The 7,120-nt window shown below is 48.7% G+C and overlaps 1 non-coding gene across 1 annotated transcript; it reads left to right on the forward strand.

Moving 5' to 3' along the window:
* The first annotated feature begins 6,381 nt into the window (after positions 1–6,381).
* On the forward strand, positions 6,382–6,453 carry LOC127491218 (small nucleolar RNA SNORD61). Its single transcript, XR_007919808.1, has one exon. It is a non-coding gene; the product is annotated as a small nucleolar RNA SNORD61 (small nucleolar RNA).
* The last annotated feature ends 667 nt before the right edge of the window (positions 6,454–7,120 follow it).

Genomic DNA, 7,120 nt, shown 5'->3' on the forward strand with positions numbered 1-7,120 from the left:
AAAAAAAGAAACTAAAAATGTTTCATTGACATATCTGTGTTTAGGTTTGCTGGTCAAACAAGTTACACTTGTGTTAGATATTTAAGCAATGTTTCCAAATACATGTACTCTTATCTTGAAATTTATAAAAGGCATTCGTCCTTCTGGTAAATCTTTTCCTAAGTTGTTATTTAACAATTAAAATTGCTTGCTACGTTTTCACTTGATATTAAGCTACTAAGAGCAAGCAATCTACAAGGCCTGATTTGTCTCCTCATTTCTCCTCTATTCTATTCAACATGGGAAACTGACTATTCTAAAGGATTCTCTGCCAGCACCGCAGCTCACTAGGCTAATCCTCCGCCTAGCGGCGCCGGCACACCGGGTTCTAGTCCGGGTCGGGGCGGCGGATTCTGTCCCGGTTGCCCCTCTTCCAGGCCAGCTCTCTGCTGTGGCCAGGGTGTGCAGTGGAGGATGGCCCAGGTGCTTAGGCCCTGCACCCCATGGGAGACCAGGAAAAGCACCTGGCTCCTGGCTCCTGCCATCGGATCAGCGCGGTGCTCCGGCCGCGGCACGCCGGCCGCAGCAGCCATTGGAGGGTGAACCAACGGCAAAGGAAGACCTTTCTCTCTGTCTCTCTCTCTCACTGTCCACTCTGTCAAAAAAAAAAAAAAAAAAAAAAAACTCTCCAGGATGTACAGTTTGATATTTAGACCTTATAAAAGGGATGGCTTTCCCGTGGGCACAGTAAACAAGCAAAACCCCCCTTTTCTTTTTTTTTTTTCTTTTTAAAGATTTATTTTATGCTATTTGAAAGACAGAGTTACAGAGAGAGGTAGAGACAGAGAGTCTTCCACTCGCTGGTTCACTCCCTAGATGGCTGCAACGGCCGGAGCTGTGCCAATCCAAAGCCAGGAGCCAAGAGCTTCCTTTGGGTCTCCCACAAGGGTGCAGGAGCCCAAGGACTGGGCCATCTTCTACTGCTTTCCCAGGCCATAGCAGAAAGCTGGATTGAAAGAGGAGCAGCCGGGACCAGAACCAGCACCCATATGGGATGCCGGCGCTTCAGGCCAGGGCGTTAACCCACTGTGCCACAGCGCTGGCCCCAAAACCTCCCTGTACAAATAAAAAGTTTTAATTTGAAGTCTTTACCTTCAAAATTTATAGACCGTTTGCATAAGGTGGCCATCAAGTGTGATCCTAAAGTGAGGACGTAGCTCTCCTTGTGGCATCATCTTATCTCACAGGGAGAACACTGTCAGAACACGCCTGTGACTGTAGATTTCTAGCTCAGGCCACCAGAGGTTAGGGAGGGTACTGAACACCCTATTGGCTGACATTAAAAGCTCCTTCGTAGTCTACCAGAAACCAGGAGGAAAAGAAGCAAGCTAGGCAGTAGGAGCAACGTAAGGACAGGTGGCAGGACAATTAGTAATAGCTTTTTTTTTTTCCTCCAAAAAAACATTTATTTATTTGAAAGGCAGAGTTAGTGGGGGGAGAGGGGAGTCTTCCATATGCTGGTTCACACCTCAAATGGCCACAATGGCCAGGGCTGGGCTGATCTGAAGCCAGGAGCTTCTTCTGGGTCTCTCACCTGGGTGCAGGGGCCCAAGGACTTGGGCCATCTTCCAGTGCTTTCCCAGGCGCATTAGCAGGGAGCTGGATTAGAAGTGGGGTAGCCAGAATTCGAACTGGCACCCACATGGGATGCTGGTATTGCAGGCAGCAGCTAAACTGGCTATGCCACAACACCGGCCCCAATAACAGCTTTTACCCAGTGATCTGCCATCAAGGAGCCCCCCAGGCCAGTCCACTCCAGACGGCATTGGTTTTTGATGTGGAAAGCCAGGAGGTCGCCAGCCTCTGAAGAGCCTGGTTGGCTCTGCCAGCCAAGAGCTGGGTCACTGGAAACAGAACTGCCCTGGAATCGAAAAGTTCCCAGGTCAGAGCTTGCTGGCTCTAAGCTGAAAAGCCCTTCACTCTGCCCAGCTTCCAAAGTAAACACTGCTGTTGTCGGGATGGCCTAGGGTCAGTACACTGCAGGCAGAACTGTAAGTCTCCTTTTAGAGATGCCAGCTCTCTTCCCCAGCCAGCTAGGTAATGGAAATCAACAGGGTGCCTTCCCTAAGGAGGTTCACACCTCCCGTATGATGTCTCGTCCAGAACCCAACATGAAGAGACACATAGGTCTGGACCCCATATATACCTGGCCAGGCCTTAACACCCACCTGATTATCATCAAGCCCCTCCTCTCAGTTTCTATTTTTCTTTCAATGGAAAAACTTTGTTAGGTCCTCTAATAATGATCCTGTCCTCTGTTTAGACTCTGTATTTTAATCTGCTTGTTAGATTCACTATCTCCAGACCTGAAACAGCGAGACTTCTAGATGGCCATGCACATGAAACCTCAGGTGGAAGCAGCTTCTCCACAGCTCCTGCTCGAACCCCGTCTGGACTGCCATTCCCTACCCTGCCCCTGGCTTTTTATCATGAGCAAGCCAGACAGGGCAAATAAGATTACAAATCAGGTCTTCTGATGGGTTGTCCCCACCTTGTAACTAATGACTGTGGTTTTCCTCCCGACATTGTGCTTAGAAACCCCACTACCACCAGCCTCTTTGGGTTTTGCCTCTCCAGGAGCCCCACTCCTGGCCACTGCACCAGGTCTCTGACTTTAATAAATCTTGCTTTTATCTCTGCCTTGTCTGCTCGGACATTCTCCTTCCATGGGAGACACAGAACGGAGGTAACCTTTTGTCAGTTTCCTCTGACACCACCATTTCTTTTTCTTTTTTCTTTTTTTTTGACAGGCAGAGTGGACAGTGGGAGAGAGAGAGAAAGGTCTTCCTTTGCCGTTGGTTCACCCTCCAATGGCCGGTGCAGCCAGTGCACCGCGCTGATCCAAAGCCAGGAGCCAGGTGCTTCTCCTGGTCTCCCATGGGGTGCAGGGCCCAAGGACTTGGGCCATCCTCCACCGCACTCCCGGGCCACAGCAGAGAGTTGGCCTGGAAGAGGGGCAACTGGGACAGAATCCGGTGTCCCGACCAGGACTAGAACCCGTGTGCCGGCCCCGCGAGGTGGAGGATTAGCCTACTGAGCTGCGGCGCCGGCCAACCACCACCATTTCACCTGGAATGCTGGGTTTCAGTCTTTTTTTTTTTTTTTTTTTTTTTTTTTTTTTTGACAGGCAGAGTGGACAGTGAGAGAGAGAGACAGAGAGAAAGGTCTTCCTTTGCCGTTGGTTCACCCTCCAATGGCCGCCGCGGCCGGCGCGCTGCAGCCGGCGCACCGCGGCTGGCGCACCACGCTGATCCGATGGCAGGAGCCAGGAGCCAGGTGCTTTTCCTGGTCTCCCGTGGGGTGCAGGGCCCAAGCACCTGGGCCATCCTCCACTGCACTCCCTGGCCACAGCAGAGGGCTGGCCTGGAAGAGGGGCAACCGGGACAGAATCCGACGCCCCGACCGGGACTAGAACCTGGTGTGCCGGCGCCGCTAGGCGTAGGATTAGCCTAGTGAGCCGTGGCGCCAGCCGGGTTTCAGTCTTAGGGCTACCCCAGTCACAGAACCCCACACGGCCAGTCCACCCTGTATCTAGCCACAAGATCAGGAAGTGGACACTCACTCTTCATGCCACATCAGGCATTCGGCCCCCTCCCTGTCCTATCGCTCCCTCTGAGCCTCTGGGCATTTCTCCTACTTGGCTGTGTTCTGTCCTCTCTTACCCTGTGCTCCCCAGAGACCGCTGCATGACCCATGGCACTAAAGTGATCGTCCACACCATGAACTCCTCTGGGTAGACAAGACCCCTGGACTTTTCTCTCCTTGAGTCTGTCATCATCACTGACTCAAAGGCAGAGGGGAACTGACCCAAAGAGCAGAGCTTCTTATCTATAAACCCCAAGCCCCAAGTGAACAGCTTTTTTTTTTTTTTTTTTTTTTTTTTTTTTTTTTTTTGACAGGCAGAGTTAGAGACAGACAGAGAGAAAGGTCTTCCTTCCTTTGGTTCACCCCCCAAATGGCCGCCACGGCCGGCGTGCTGCGCCAATCCAAAGCCAGAAGCCGGGTGCTTCCTCCTGGTCTCCCATGCAAGTGCAGGGGCCCAAGCACTTGGGCCATCCTCCACTGCCTTCCTGGGCCACAGCAGAGAGCTGGACTGGAAGAGGGGCAACCAGGACAGAATCTGGAGCCCCGACCGGGACTCGAACCCGGTGTGCCAGCGCCGCAGGCAGAGGATTAGCCTAGGTGAGCCGCAGTGCCAGCTGTGAACAGCCTTTTTAACTCTCTGAGACATGGCAGTAACAACCAGGTTCACCGGTCTCAGGATCCATTTCAGCCAGCTTTAGATAGACCTCATTTATAAAGACAGTTTCATAGCCCAGACCTCAAAAAAGAAAAAAAATGTTGAAAGCCTTATTCTCCCTTCCCCAGTTTCCTCATAGTTGGTGTCACACCTGTCAACCAGTGCTCCCCAGGCCTGGGGATCAGACAGGTCTTAGGAAAGAAGTCCACAAAGAGAAGCCACACAAAGTCCCTGAGCAGCACGGACCGCAGCCAACTCCCCGGCGACTTCAAAGCTTCAGTGATCAATATTTGCTCCCAATTTAGCATCTCACAGGGGATTTCCTCCTAACCCTAGAATAGTCTGACCTGGTTCCTCCCCTCCGGTTAATCATCCACAGAGACTAGCCGGCAGACCAGAGGACTGAACTCTGCTGCCCCAGGAGACAGGTGGCACGCTCAGGATGAGGCTACTGAAGGGCCAGCTGGGTGACCGGAGGGTGACCTACTTTGGAGCTTTTGTGATTGAAGAAACAGTGAGGGACTGCAGTGTTCTCAGCCCCTTGACACAGGGTCCCAGAACACAGCCTCGCAAAGCCTTTATGGACTTTTTTGAAGTTGTCCAGTCCTGATACCCACTACTGTGAGGGCAGTGAGGAAGCCCAGGGATCAGAGGGGCTAAACGGGAACTCACAGAAGCTGGCGGAGAGTCTCTTTCTGAGCACGGTGGAGGCCTGGGCACATAGTAAGTTAAGGGAGACGTTAAGAATAAGGCAGGTAAGTGAGTGCTAGGTCCAACTAGACAGTATTTTTTAAAGTTCATGGAAAAGTGGAATAAAAAATGTGAGCTGCTTTTGGTGCAAAAACATTTTTTTGATAATATGTGGGACATGCATATTATGAAAAAACTATGCGTGCATTTCAAAATTTTCTTTGTGCCCAAATAAACGTTTTATTTCTTCCATGAACTTTTTGAAGTACCCTCATACAACAAAGTGCCTGGTAACTAAAGGAGCATTAGAGAAGATGAGCACTGAGGTCATCCTGACCTTGGGAGGATCTCTTTAAAATGGGCAGTGACAATGGTGCTCTCTGGTGGCCAAAGTGGGACAATACAGCCTGAATTTAAATCCTTTCAAAACTGCAAGGATAAACCCAACTTAATAGCTTAATAGCTAAAGTTTGAGTAGTTACTATTACCAGAGGCTAGCCAAATATGGTATATGTATTAATTCCCAATAACATCTATGATATTTAGGTAATATTAATTAATACTATTAATTAATATTAGTTAGTTAGTGTGTCTAAAAAGGGAAACCAAGGTTTGGATGAAGTATCCCATCCAGGGTCACGGCTCATAATTGGCATAGCCAGAATTCAGACCCAAGCCAGCCTCACTGCAGAGCCTGTCTCTTATCTACTAAGCTTTGTTGTTTATATGATGATTGAATGTGAATTATCAGCTGTAACTCAGTAAGAAGGTTTTTGAATCACTGTCAACTGGAAACATGAGCTCAATGTGTGGCTATATTTAATGATATTTTAAAAGAAAAGGAACCCTGCTCTTACCTTTAAAAACTTTGCCTATCTATACCTGAAAAACATGATCGATGGTGACCTCCAGAAAATATATAAAGGTAGGAGAGACAAAGACTTAATACCTAAAATGGCCAGAGGGGTAAAGTGGACTTCTTCAGGGAAACAGACCTGAATGGCAGAACAGAATGACGCAAGGCTTTTCCGCTACAGCTTACTAGAATCAGAGGGCAGGCATGCAAACTTGGAGGTGGTCTCCAAACAAATTCTAAGTACTGCTTTAAGGGCCAGTGTTTGGTGCAGCAGTTAATACTGTCTAGGATGCTCTCACCCCACATGGGAGTGCCTGGTTTGTGTCCTGGCTGCTCTGCTAATGCACACTCTGGGAGGCAGCAGGTGACGGCTCAAGTCCTCAGGTCCCTGCTATTCATGTGGGAAACCTGGATGGAGTTCTTGGCTCCCAGCTTCAGCCCTGGCTGTTGTGTGGGCATTTGGGGCAATGAACCAACTGATGGACAGTTTCTGTCTCTGTCTGCTTTTCAAATAAATTAAAATATATTCTTTAAACCTTTAAAAGTACTTTACAGAGCTATGATGAATTTGATTGCATTGATCATCAGACATGATAATGTATTTTGTCCTCTAAGAAGTTCTGAGCTTTAAAATAATAATAATAATAAAGTACAAAGCCACTGGAGACTACATGGAGGGAGGTACAGCAGAAAGACCACTGCCTCACACATAAGATGACCACTGGAGTTGACAAATGGCTCCTTGCTGCCTAGCAAGATGCTTAGCCTCTCTGAGCTTAAGAGTTGTAAATGAGAACATGTGTGGCTGTTATTTGCATATTCAGCTTCTCATCCCTATCCTATATTTAAAGGATTCTTGTCCTTGCTGTGACTCCTTCTCAACAGTAAAAAATTCCTCTAAAAGTTATTACCAAAGGATCGTGTTTTCAAATAAATTTTCCTAGTTACACCTGGAGCTTTATTACCATGGAAGTATTTAAGTTCTAACATTTATTCGAAAGGCATAGAATGACGAAGATCTTCCATCTGCTGGTTCACTCCCCAAATGCCTGCAATAGCAGAGGCTGGGCAAAGCCAGGAGCCAGGAATGCCATCCAGGTCTCCCACATGGGCATGAGTGGCAAGAACCTAAGTCCCTGAGCCTTCATCTACCTCCCAGGTGCATTAGCAGGAAGCTGGACTAGAAGTGGAGCCCAGGCACTCCAATACAGGATGTGGGCATCCCAGGCAGCAGTGGCTTAATCTACTGCACCATAATACCTGCCCTTCAAACATTTCACTGACAAATTATATGG

This window comes from Oryctolagus cuniculus, chromosome 11, assembly GCF_964237555.1.
Source record: "Oryctolagus cuniculus chromosome 11, mOryCun1.1, whole genome shotgun sequence".
In the NCBI taxonomy this organism is placed as follows: domain Eukaryota; kingdom Metazoa; phylum Chordata; class Mammalia; order Lagomorpha; family Leporidae; genus Oryctolagus; species Oryctolagus cuniculus.